At 37.7% G+C, this 13541-nt stretch overlaps 2 pseudogenes; one reads left to right on the top strand and one right to left on the bottom strand.

The window, feature by feature from the left end:
* Window positions 1384-2334, top strand: Vom1r-ps97 (vomeronasal 1 receptor pseudogene 97; annotated as a pseudogene).
* LOC103690176 (protein LYRIC pseudogene) lies at window positions 5996-13336 on the bottom strand (annotated as a pseudogene).
* Window positions 13337-13541: the final 205 nt, after the last annotated feature.

The raw sequence follows: 13541 nt of genomic DNA, 5'->3' as shown, positions 1-13541 counted from the left end.
TATGTTTCTTGTGTGTTTGTGTGTCCAGCATGTTAGTGGGTGCCAGTGTGTGGGGCTATTGTGTCTTACCTTCCACCTTATTTGTTACAGACTTTCTTGTTTAACAATTTGTTCTCCGGGAAAGGTTAATTTGAGGAACATACCGTCCTCTTGTCTTCATTCTCCAGAGATCTTAGGAAGTTGAGCTCTGACAAATGTCTCTGCCACTGGATCTGCCTTTCAAGAATTCTTATTTTATGTGTGTGTGCTTGAGTGTATATATTTGTGTTTCCTGTTTGAAGGAGCCGTTTTGTGTCTGTGGGTCCATCAGACCTCCTGCTTTTATTTTGGTTAATTTGTTTTGACTGTTACCTGATCTACACAGAATATGACCTCACGTTGCCACTTTGATTTGCATCCCTCATTGTATTTCCTTAATTTTGGAGGATGATGTATTTCATTTCGCATAAACTTTGGACATTTCTGAGATGTTTGTAGGAAATTTATCCAAGTGTGAATCCATTCCTCATTTGTTTTATATGTTACATTTTTTTTCCAAAATTAGTTTTAAATATTTTCTTTATGGTGGAGTCATGTGAGAGGTACATAATGCTTTTATGTTGGATCCGAGTTCAGCACCCAGCTCCGGCCAGTGTCTCACAAACATTTATAAATTGAACTGTAGAAGATCTCATGCCTATGGCCTCTGTTGACCCTCCTACTTACATTCAACCTCCCCCAGCAAACATAATTCAAAACAAAATAAGTCTTATCTACAATTAATCTTTATAAAATGTGAATGTTTAACTACTCAATATCAATATGATTGTCCAATATATTTTATTGTTTCTTTTGATGGAGTTTGAATTTCGGTCACATTCATGAAATGATGGCATATTCTAAAAGTCTCTCCTTGAAACAAATCATTAGTATTTAGTTAAAACTAATGAAAACAAAATTTCCTTTCCTTTCTCTTCTTTCTTTCTTTCTTTCCTCCTTTCTTTCTTCCTTCCTTCCTTCCTCTCTTTCTTTCTTTCTTTCTTTCTTTCTTTCTTTCTTTCTTTCCTTCTTTCTTTCATTCATTCTTTTTTTTTAGACCGGGTTTCTCTGAATGTAGCCTGTGTTTTCTATAAGTGAGTTGGTAGTCCAGGTTAATCTCTGATTCATTGGTCTATCTGTCTCTGCCTCTGCCTCTTGGGTGCTAGGATTGAGGCTTATGCCACTTCATCTAGTGAAAATATTAATCTTTAAGAGACATATCTATTACTTTGCGTTTAAATAATAGAGGACATCTACTTCTATAAAGAACAAAATTTTAGACATTTCTTCAGTGAAAGAGCTATATAAATCAGTGATGTAGTGGCTATTTTATTTAAACTAACTTCATGAAATAATGCACACTCAATGCATTTCTATGGTCTGTTGATCCTATTAAATTTACTTTTTTAAATAGGAATATAAATGGCTACTGCAAACGTGGCAGTGGGAATTTTCCCCTTCCCCCAGATTTCAATGGGAATGCTTCACAATTAATGCTTTTGTATGCCTTTTTCCTATTAACTGGGAAGCATTTAATGCCCAAAGACGTGATTATAGAGCAAATGACTTTTGCCAACTACTCGACTATCATCTCAAAAGGTATTCCACAGACAAGGCTAGATTTTGGATTTAAGGATTTCCTGGATGATACTGGATATAAATTGGTACTGAATAACACGAGGATGTCTGTGTATGCCGTGTGTCTACTGACTAGCTACCAGGCCATCACAATCAGCCCCAGCAACTCCAGGTGGATGAAGATGAAGCCCAGAGCCACCAAGTACATTGGTCACTCTTAATCACAGAGGTAGCTTGTACGCTGGCTTCTAAACATCTTGACTCCAGCAAGAATGTCAGGCCCCAGGTACAATAAAAATGTGACTTAACAGGATGAGTTCATTGATACTGCTCATTGCTTGCTTCTGGCAATGGGGCAACTGCACCTCATATTTCCTTACTGTGCCTCTCTTAAGGACTGTGTCTGGGACTCATGTCCTGCTCAAGTGTCTCCATGGTACATATCCTCTACAGACATGAGACAAGTAAAGTATAGCCACAGTACTAATAACTTTCTGAAAGTCTCATCTGAGGACAGAGCTGCCCAAACAATCCTCATCCAGCTGTGCACATTTGTCGTCTCTTACTAATTCTCTTCTACTGTGGTTATCTTTACAACCTACTCCACATACCCAAAGCTATGGAGAGTTAAGTGTATTTCTGTTTCTAGAAATATGTTTTCCCACATTTTGCCCCTTTGGTCTCATTAGCAATAGGAAGTTGAGTTCCAGCGTGTGTTTACCCTGTTGTAAAAGATAGCAACCTTCAAGTATGACACAAACCCTAGTTGTCTCTTTACTTCTAAGTATGGATAATCTTTTTATCTGTTGTAGGATACTAAGACAATAGTATGAAAACACCAAGCCTCCAGTAACTAACTTTTTCAGTGTGGAGAACTCATTAATCATTTGATCTGAGTATTTTCCTTTCAGACTTTAAAATCCTATGATGCATAATTTTTAAAATAAATTAATCTACACAAATATATACATTTATTACAGTATGCTAATCTCTACATATCAGTAAACAGTATGTAAATGTAACATAGGGAAGACATTATGTTATGCCTCAGGAAAGTGTGTTCGTTTTTATTTTATATGTATGGGTATTTTTTCCTGCATGTATGTCTATACCACATGCATAAAATACCTGAAAACATCAGAAGAGGGCGTTGGACCCTTTAGGAGTGAAGTTACTCATAGCTTTGAGCAATTATTGAGTGCTGAAAATAAACCCTGGATCTTCTAGAAAATGACTACATGCTCTCCAGCTCCAAGCTGTTGTTTTCATATGTAGACATTATAGTCCTCCAAATGTCACCATTGATCTGAAAATGTCCTAAAAATTATGGAAATGGAGGTCACCTTAAGAAAATTAGCCTAACAAAGGCAAATGTTACCTTTTCTATTATGTGAATCAGAATAAAATAGGAATTTCTGAGATGAGGCAAAAATCTAGAGAACAGAAAATGGTAACAGGTGAGATACTGAATGGATGAATATGACAGAAGCACATAATGCACATATATGAAAATACCACATTGTAATCCCTTAGTATGTACAATTAATATACTCCTTAAATTAAAAAGTAACTAAAACCTACTACCACAGCCATGTGGCCCAGTCGGTTCATTTTACCCATGGGTCATGATCAGTAACATCCACTTTCTAGAAGGTGCATCAAAATACTTTGTGTAAAATTAAGCTTCTTGTATATATTTATTTCTTCAAGAAAATATATCTCTGGCTTCTTCTGTTCTCTGGAGGAGTTACATTTCTAACATTCTTAATTTATAATAAATTTTTGTAGAAAAAATTTGTGCAAAGAAAAAAATCAGTTTTGCATGTGATCATCTGGTCCTCTGTAGTATGCACATCCAAATAACCCGTTGAGCAGCTAAGAGCTGCATCACCTCTATGGTGAGAGAAGACATGTTAACAGATGAAACCACACAGGGAAAAGTTCCAGTTCTGGCTTTAATGCTGTTCTTAAGAGGCATTGACCTACTGTTTTCTAAACTGTGACACCACTAAGCCAGGAGCTCCAGGCTCAGGTGCCTTTACATGGTCTGTATCCACACTTTAAAGGTTTCATTCAGATCTCAATTTTACTCTTAGTTTCCCATTTCCAAAAAGGGACAACTTTTATTATTTTCCTTTTTATCAACCTGAACATTATTTTCAATCTTCCCTGACTTAATTCTTAGCCTCTCATCTACTGAATTGTCTGTGAGCTTTCTCTGCATATTAGAGAAATTATTATTTGGTAACAAGCTCTAAAACATCTGAGGATTTTGTTCTCATTTTGTATATCTTCTAGGCAGTAGTTTGTCTTATCTTATTATGGAATCTGTTTTACAGTAAATAAAATTTGGATGTAAACATACTCTAAAGGAAGGTTGCTAAATGCTACATTTAATCCTGGCTTATAATTTCACCAGAATGTTTTCTTACTTTTTGCCACAAAAGGTAGCATTGTGATTATTGGGAAGATGTGAGAGGTACTAAGAGATGACATAATGTTGCTACAAGGGTATCATAGTCTGAATTTGACAATTCATCTGGGCTCATATGGTGTAATACTGTTTGTAATAATTTTTGTGGCATATAGTATAAACCATGCTAGGTATGAGTTCTTGAAAGGCAAGCATTCTGCCTTCAGAATGTTCACAGAGCCAGAACAGAGTCCCATCTAGTCTGAGTAAAATTGAATGAGAAAAGTTCTTATTCACTTTTCTGCAATTTTTCTATCCACTTGAAATAATCTCACATTTAAAAAAAAATCAACAATTAGCAAACATAGCAACATGTCTCAAACTTTTATTTCAGCACTCAGGATGGAGAAGCAGACAAATCTCTGTGACTATGAAGCCAGTCCAGTCTACTTAGCAAACTCAATAAAACTAGGGCTATATATATAGAGACTACATCTAAAGGACTTAACAAAACAGAAAAACAAACAAAAATAATAAAAAGAGTGCTTGAAGAAGTAGAACAGTCCTGGATCCCCAGCACTGGGGAGGTAAAGCCATAGAGCAAAGTCAGGCTCATGCTCACATAGTTTTTAAGATTACTAGGATACCAAGAGTTACCCACAAAACCACACAAATACCAGTCTTAGTCCAACAGGGATGGTTTATTGAATGCATACGCTAGTACTGATCGATGAGGACAGTAGCTCAGGCTGTAGACAAATATAAGTGACAGTGTTTATGACCCTTGGTCATAGCTTTTAAACAGTATCATTCCTGGTGCCGCCAGGAAACAAGCTGCTATTTACAGTGTACATGGCCATGCATGCAGTATTTGCAGTTACAGAGAGGCCTACAGGTTTCCTAGGGATCACACAGTGCCTAAAAATGGTGACAGATCACACATTTAAATCAACACAATTTCAAGCTACATGAAAATTTTTGTAAAATCATGAATCACATTCAAGAAATTGGTGCATATCCATTGCACAGGTTAAGGCAGTTAAAAAATGTATTCTTGGTAACTGGAGGCCTCAAGACAATGTCAATTAAAGCTGTCTGGCCACTTTTCCACTCTTTTTCACATGCTCAAAAACTGCGAATTACTTCATCCTAAAGGTAAAACATGTACTAGCAACTATGAGTAGACACTAGGACTTTGGTAGGGAAAGGGAAAAATTAATTTGTATTTTGCCTGGAAAGTCTTCAAATCATAAACAAGAGCATTATTTGCTAGTCTCAGCCTTGTATGTATCAAATGAATAAAATAGTTTACCTTCATTTAAAATATACTCTTACTTTAAATAATTCAAGTAATGTAAGACTATCAAAAATAACTTGTAAGTGATACAAGGGTAAGTCAATTGCATTTTTTAATGCTTTAACTTTTAAAGAACTGTAAACTAAACCAAGGCAGTTTAGTTAAACAAATGATAAATGACTTCTATTTGCACTCCTGATTCTTTAATACAAATCACTACAACAAGTACGTAAGATATGGAAGACTATGCATTTGATCAAAGCACTCTGATTTTAAGTCTACAACAGATTGAAATCGTCTAAGGTCATGCATAAGACCCAAGGACTTGCCTACTGGTTTCTAGGAAGCCTTCTCTCTAATCAGAATCCATTATTCCTCAACTGCAGATGAGAAAAGGCACAATCACTTGTAAACAGAGAACTGTTGTAAAACCAGGATAATATTCTTAAATTAAGATCATTCTCATTCAATTGAAAAGACTCCCAAGTGTCTTCCAGCACTATAGGATATATTAGGTTGGCAACTTAATTTCATAAATTAACTTTCCTTTGATTCCATTTTATGATGTTTGTGTTCATTTTTTTGTTTTAAAACTTGGTTTAAATTTATATACAATTCAGTACATGTTTACAAATTTATTGCATAGAGAACATAATCTTCAAGACAGTGTTTGTAAACACATATCCAATTCAAGACAAAAATATCACATTTCCCGTTTGGCTTTTTTTCTTCTTTTTTATTTGTTTTGGAGTTTTGCAGTTAGTTGCAGACCTAGTCTGTGACAGAGGTGAGGGAGGCACACTGTTTTGCTCTGTATTTGACTTGTGTTTGTCAGTGAACCTTGTAATATCTGTGGCAGTTGAGAAGAGCTCAGGAGAAATAGTAGGCAGAAGAGTCTGGATACACTGTTCATTTTTGACGTCTACTTCAGTTGGATCAATAGTACTCATGGTCTTCAGGGAACAAACGTTTTCCCAGTTTGGAATTGCTTTGCAAGTAGTCACTAGAATCTCTTCTCTAATGTCCTTTTCTAGTTCTTCTGTATCCTGTATGAAATAGTTGTCTTCACCTTGCTTCTTTTTCCTTTTTTTCTGTTTTTTCTTATTTTCATTTAAGATTGTCCAGTTAGCATTCTCTCTCCTTTTTCTTTATCATCATATGATTACTTTTGAGCATTAGAAATCAGTTCCTGGGACATCAGAAGTAATGTTCTTTCTTTATCTAGCCAGTTCCCCTACTCCTCTGCTGGTACATTCCAGTCTGATCTGGGATCAGTAGAAAACAAGCCATTTAACTTAGTTCATTTGTCATTGATATAGGGTTATAGTCTTAGAAACTGGCTCAACAGTAGACCCAAATGGCAGAAAACACTAAGCAATCACTCCAATTCCTTTCCCAGTTTTTATCATTTGCATTACTGTTAGTGGTGTCTCGAGCCCAAGTAGACAGCGGTTTTCCTCTTGTCTGCAGAAGCAGGTGGGACAGAGTTCCATTTCCCCTTACCTGCACTCAATGGTGAGATGTCAGGAACCATAACGGGACAAGCTTATAAGTAGCAGGTGATCTTCCTGAGATGACCTGCTTCATATTATTATATAATCTGCCACAGGTTTGACCTTATTAAGCAAGGCTGTAAGGGAATTCATTTTAGGAAAGGTTTCTGCTATTAATATGCTTTCCTGTTATTATTAAACATATATAACAATCATTAAGTAATAGCCCACCCCTTTGCAGCACATCCCTGCAGATGTATGAAGATGTACTGTGTTGTAGTGATGCTATACACACAAATAGATGATTTTTAAGTCTTAATGATGATCCTATAAGAGTTTCTAAAATTATATCAGTGATTATTAAACTCTTTTATAGTGTGACTACTAATGGGTTTTTTCCTGATAGTCAAAACTGCAAAGAGAACTCTGCCAATCTCCCAAGTGTCACTTCTTAATTGCTCTTAGATAACCAGAATTTCTCCTACACAGAGCACATTCCAAGAAGTTGTAAAGCAATTAAGGTCATAAAAAGGGAACTGACCATTTATTATAGGTGCTAGGACAGAAGATAAAGTATTGACTGAGTTTATCTATACAAAACTTCACTAGTAACTTTGTTATGGTTTTAAACCTCAGTGAACCTGTGGAGCTGAGACAGGTGATGGATGTTTACCCAGGTAATTGTTATGCATGTAAACATTCTCTGTTATAAACTTACGTTTCAAGTTATGATTTGATTTTTTGTGTGAACTTATGATGAACATTGTAACATATATTCATGTATTTTGAAAGATGTATAGGTACTGAGGACAAAGAGAAAAGAAATTTTTCCCCTTGGGAGAATTTTTTGCCTTTCCCTGCTTAGAGTAGAAAAATTTCCCTTTCCACACCTAGAAGAATTTTTCCCTTTCCTCACTTAGGATCTTTCTGCTTTCCCCCTTAGCTTTCATAGGAAACTTAATACAATTTAGTAATAAATTCTATGATCCCTTTTCAAAGTGTCCCTTTTTCTTCTGCTATTTCTGACTGACTAACAGAGGAAAGTTGGAGCTTGAGTAGTTCCAGCTGAGTTCTGGGTGTTAATCACCTAAGCCAGCAGCCCTTTACCCTCAGAAAGAGCAAGAAAGTTTTTAAGACTTTTGAGAAGTTATCATCAGCATTTCAATACAGTCAGAGAACTAGAATGTCTGAAGACCCTCAAACTTTAAAGCCATCACCAGAGTCCAACTGCACCTCCACTATTGCCCTCTCCTGGCCGGGAGGCTCCTGGCAGTGAGTCTCCTGGCAGTGAGATGAGTTTTATTTACAGACTCCATAAACAGTAAGATTTTCATTCCACCCTGAAGAATCCTGAATTTTAGAATCTCCTTTTCCAGACTTAAAGTTGCTAATTTGAACATTTAGAGGAGAATCACCTTTATTCTTCTTGGAACCAATAGGAAATGATGCAGTTGCAGGTTACTCGGTGGTGACTGTGATGGTATTTTCCAATGAACCAATGAACCAAAGTCAGTCAGTACTTTATCACGTTTAGGGGGTTGTCCTTTCTCTCTGTTAACTGATTTTAGTTTCCCAGGCTCCTTCATCAACTTCCTTTCATGGCATGAACTGCATCTGACTTGGATTTCTTATTTTTCTTTGACTTTTTGTTTTCCTTGTCTGTCTCTGGTGGCTGCTTTACTGCTTTACTTCAGGGAGTTCTAACAACTTCATCCTCTGGTACTTCAACAATCAATCTATTTAGTTTGGGCTTTTTAGACAACCTCTTCCTGTTTTTTTGTTTGCTCCTGGGTTCTGATACTCTTCAGTATGCCTGAGTTCTCGGACTAGAGCAAGTCTGGCTGCTTTCTCCCGCTTGCGTTCGCGGGTTAGGCTCCTTTGTTTCTTGCCGGCACTGGCACAATCATCAGCCTATCACTAGCCAAGAAAGAAGAGCAGCAGCCGTGTGAGCGCGCGGGTGCTCAACAGCATCAACCTGCACCGATACCACGTTTGCTCCAGCCCCCAGGGCCAGGACCAACTCAGTGTGCACACGCAGAAAACCTGGGGTGAAGAATAACTTCTGCAGCTGAACATTTCTCTGTGAGCTGGGCCAGCTTGTTCTGTCAGCTCTTCCCCCCTGTCAGACAGACTCAAGGGATGACGCCTGGGAACACAGATGCCACTGGAAGAGTCTTGGGAGGCAAGGAGGACCATCACACTTCAGGCAGAGCACATCCAGGCAGCTCCTAACTCCGGAGTAGGGAGGGCACAGTGTTCCCAGAGCCCCCAGCCAGCCTCTTGCCACTGCTACCGCCAAGAGGACATTAGCACTGGGCCCTGCTGTTGTCCCCTGGTGGAAAATGCTTGCTGTAGTTGCGATTCAAGCACGTGCAGAGGCCTGCTCGATCATGTCGGTAATTTCTTTTTTTTTTTTTTCATCTTTATTAACTTGGATATTTCTTATTTACATTTTGATTGTTATTCCCTTTCCAGGTTTCCAGGCTAACATCCCCCTAACTTCCTCTCCCCTTCTCTATGGGTGTTCCCTTCCCCATCCTCCCCCCATTACTGCCCTCCCTCCAACAATCACATTCACTGGGGGTTCAGTCTTGGCAGGACCAAGGGCTTCCCCTTACACTGGTGCTCTTACTAGGATATTCATTGCTACCTTTGAGGTCAGAGTCCACGGTCAGTCCATGTACAGTCTTTGGGTAGTGGCTTAGTCCCTGGAAGCTCTGGTTGCTTGGCATTGTTGTTCATATGGGGTCTCAAGCCCCTTCAAGCTCTTTCAGTCCTTTCTCTGATTCCTTCAATGGGGGTCCCATTCTCAGTTCAGTGGTTTGCTGCTGGCATCCGCCTCTGTATTTGCTGTATTCTGGCTGTGTCTCTCAGGAGAGATCTATATCTGGTTCCTGTCGGCCTGCACTTCTTTGCTTCATCCATCTTATCTAGTTTGGTGGCTGTATATGTATGGGCCACATGTGGGGCAGGTTCTGAATGGGTGTTCCTTCTGCCTCTGTTCTAAACTTTGCCTCCCTATTCCCTGCCAAGGGTATTCTTGTTCCCCTTTTAAAGAAGCAGTGAAGCATTCGCATTTTGGTCATCCTTCTTGAGTTTCATGTGTTCTGTGCATCTAGGGTAATTCAAGCATTTGGGCTAATAGCCACTTATCAATGAGTGCATACCATGTGTGTTTTTCTATGTTTGGTTACCTCACTCAGGATGATATTTTCCAGTTCCATCCATTTGCCTATGAATTTCATAAAGTCATTGTTTTTGATAGCTGAGTAATATTCCATTGTATAGATGTACCACATTTTCTGTATATGTCTGTAATTTCTTAAATCTGATATATTTAGAAAAGCGAATCCCAAATTTTAATGTACTTAGGGAAAACTGTTCCCTATACATGCCTATGTACACCTAGATTTAATTACAGCAAATTCACAGCAGTCTCATTCATCATAGCTCACAATAAGAGGGTATAGCTATTAATTGTGAATATAAATTGTTGTATACACATGCAATGGAGTGGTCTACAGCATGAAAGTCAACAATGAGTGACACACACAACATGGATGAATCATTTGGAAAACTAGACGCGAAGGATGCAGTGCACGCACACTCATGACACTTACGACCTCTCTTCTCTCATGCCTCATAGTATTTGGCAGTTTTTGAATGAACATGTGGATGTGAGTATCCCAAAGTATCTTTGAAGAGAAGGTTTTCATTGCAGATGTGAGGGAGACAAGAGCCAGAAGCATCTAGAAGTATATACATTGCAGGGAAAGTGTAGTACACTTAACATGGTGTTTTAGTCAAGGTTTTTAGACTCACGATTTATGGAATGTCTCGATATATTAAGGGAACTTGTTGACTTATAGTCTGTAGTCCAACCAACAATGGTCAGCTGTGAGTGGAAAGTCCAAGAATCTAGTAGTTGCTCAGTCCCATGTGGCTAGTTGTTTCAGCTGCTCTTCTGAAGGAGATTCCAGCAGATGTGCTGCAAGTAAATGCAAGCTGACGAAGAAGAGAGAATCTTCCTTCTTCTAATGTTTTTGTTTAGTTCTCCAGCAGAAAGTGTGGCCCAGAATAAACCACCCTGGATCTGGGAATATTTTGGTTCCAGGCTGATTTTGAACTCAAAGATCTCCTTGCCTTAGTTCCCTGGGATTAAGGTGTGCTCTCCTACCTTGCCTGGGCCTAAGCTTTTTATAGCCACTATGCCTCAATATCGCCATGCCAAGATTCAGGTCAGAAACTTGTGTCTTCTGGCCTCAAGATCTGGATCACAGGTGAGCCAATTCTGTATTGTCATTCATTCCAGATATAGTCAATTTGAAAACCAGGAATAGCCATTACACAGGGTTAGTAGGCTGAACCTGGCCATGAGGAGAGAGAGGCAGTGTGAGCCTCTGTGTTAAAATATACTGAATCATGGTTCCTTTAGTTTTTTAAAACTAAAAAGTAGAAAGAGACACGCAAGACTTGAAGAAGCCCTCCTTGGAGAAGCCACACTCCTTATCTTGGATACACCTTTTTCCCCCTTATTTTTACTTTAGTTGTACTTAAAATATTATGAAATCCTTCCAAAGCTCTGCTGAGAAGAAAGAAGGAAGGAAAAAGTAAAAAGGAGGGGAAAATGAGGAAAGAAGGAAAGAGTGAAGAAGAGAAAGAGATGTGTGTGTGTGTGTGTGTGTGTGTGTGTGTGTGTGTGTGACACAGATTGATAGAATAAGTAGAATAGGAAAATGGAACCCTGTTATGGTTTAAAGAGTAGGGACTTGAATGAGCTGTTGGATTAATTTGAGTATTTTCAACTCAGAGCTGAGTCCAGTGTCTCTATTCCTGCCTAAACTGTGTGAGCGTCTCTCTCCCATAAGCTGCTACTGAGTCTCTGCTATAACTGATATCCTCATTTTCTTCTTTCCTTTCTCCATATTGCCTCTGTCTCTTTGAAAAACTCCATATTTACATATTTATTGTTTACCTTATGTCTATCTCTTCTTCCATGTCTCTTTCTAGTTTTTAGTTTTAAAAAGATTTGTTTGGTTTCTACATTTTTCTTTACTGATAAGACAGGGTATCACACCCAGTACCTTGTAATAGCTAGGAAAGCCTGAGTTCCATCTCTATCTTATGTTAATTAGTTTGGTGTGCTTGTATTCTTTTTACTCCTCCTCCTCAGTAAATGCACCTTGATAGAAAAGCATTCTATTTTTTGTGTCTTAAAAATTAATTCCAAAAGAATTAGTGAAATAGAATACTGATAACAGTAAATTAAATTATCTTATTTTCTACCAGAAAAAAAATGACTTTAAGGATGCTTGAAGATTTAAGAGAAATTCATTGAATTACAAGTAAGGAGTAATTGCCTGTTTAATGTATATTAAGGAGCATGTTTAATATTTTTTGTACTTTAGCTATTCTGAATTATGACAGAGATTTTCCTGAGTTTATTTTCATGTTTATTGAGTGTCACCCTAAACTGATTGTTATATGAATCCTGCTCATGTGTTATATTCAAGAATAAACAGATACAGTGCTCTTGTCATGTGAAACCTATCTAATCCAACATGCCCACTTCTGGAAAATAGACACAGGTATATTTGACTTTATTACTACTGCCAAGGCTACTGTCTATAGAGTTTCAGAAGCTATCATATATCTGCCTGATGTCAGGGATTATTCTTAATAAGTGAAACCAAACCAACAACAACAACAACAACAAAACTCTACCATATTATATACCTAACTAATATACTTATGTATTTTTCTTACAGACAAAAATATAAACTCATCATTTTGACCCTAAATTCAATATCTCCAGATTATAAATCAAAGTCAGTTCTGACTTTAACTGACCACCATCAATGTAGTTGTACCATTCAACATGACCAGAACTTCTCATATATTAACCATAGTCCTTTTGCATTTAAGATGAGAACTAATTTCAAACTACAAATATCTACCATGTTAACCATTGTACTTATACAGTTAATTCATATGAATAATGATCCTGATGTTCTGTGGCTGATCCCCAGAACGTTTTCTTCACAAACACAAAACTGTCCTTGAACAAATATCTATCCCTTTCACATTGCATTCCTATCATTATTCTAATATCTTTAAATTTTTCACTATACAATTCATTTGTCCTTGGGGTGGGTGAGCAAGTGCACATAAGAGAGATTACTTGTATGGAGGTTAGAAGATGTGTTTTGGAACTGTGTCTGTCCTTCCATGATTGGAACACCGGATTGAACTTTGATCATCGGGCTTCTTGGAAACCACCTTTACCTGCTGAGAAGTCGTGGCAGCCTCATCCTTTTAGCTTCTGTGTATTTGCAATAGATTGTTTTAGTTACTACAACTAGATGGAATCACATATAAGCACGAGTGGTCAGAGCACCTAACACAGGATCTGTTCTGTCATCTATGTTTTAGAATGTGTCAACTTTTGTTTCTGAGGATAAATCCTACACCGTTGTTTGTGTACACCATGTTGTCTTCATGCATGTCTTTGTTGATGAACATGTGGAGTGACTGCATCTTTAGCTGCTGAAATGATTCTACTATAAAAGTGACTATGAAGATACCTTTTCAAGACCCTGATTTTATTCTTTTTTACTCAGTTTAGTGTCACATTGTTCTATTACGCTCCCCTTGATTCTGCAACACCTCCCTTCTCCTTATCTTTGATTTTGTTTCTGGTTTGATGGCCCATAACCATGATTATATATATATATATATGTAT

The sequence above is a fragment of the Rattus norvegicus genome, chromosome 7, assembly GCF_036323735.1.
Source record: "Rattus norvegicus strain BN/NHsdMcwi chromosome 7, GRCr8, whole genome shotgun sequence".
Classification (NCBI taxonomy): Eukaryota; Metazoa; Chordata; class Mammalia; order Rodentia; family Muridae; genus Rattus; species Rattus norvegicus.
This window is presented reverse-complemented; position numbering and strand designations above follow the sequence as displayed.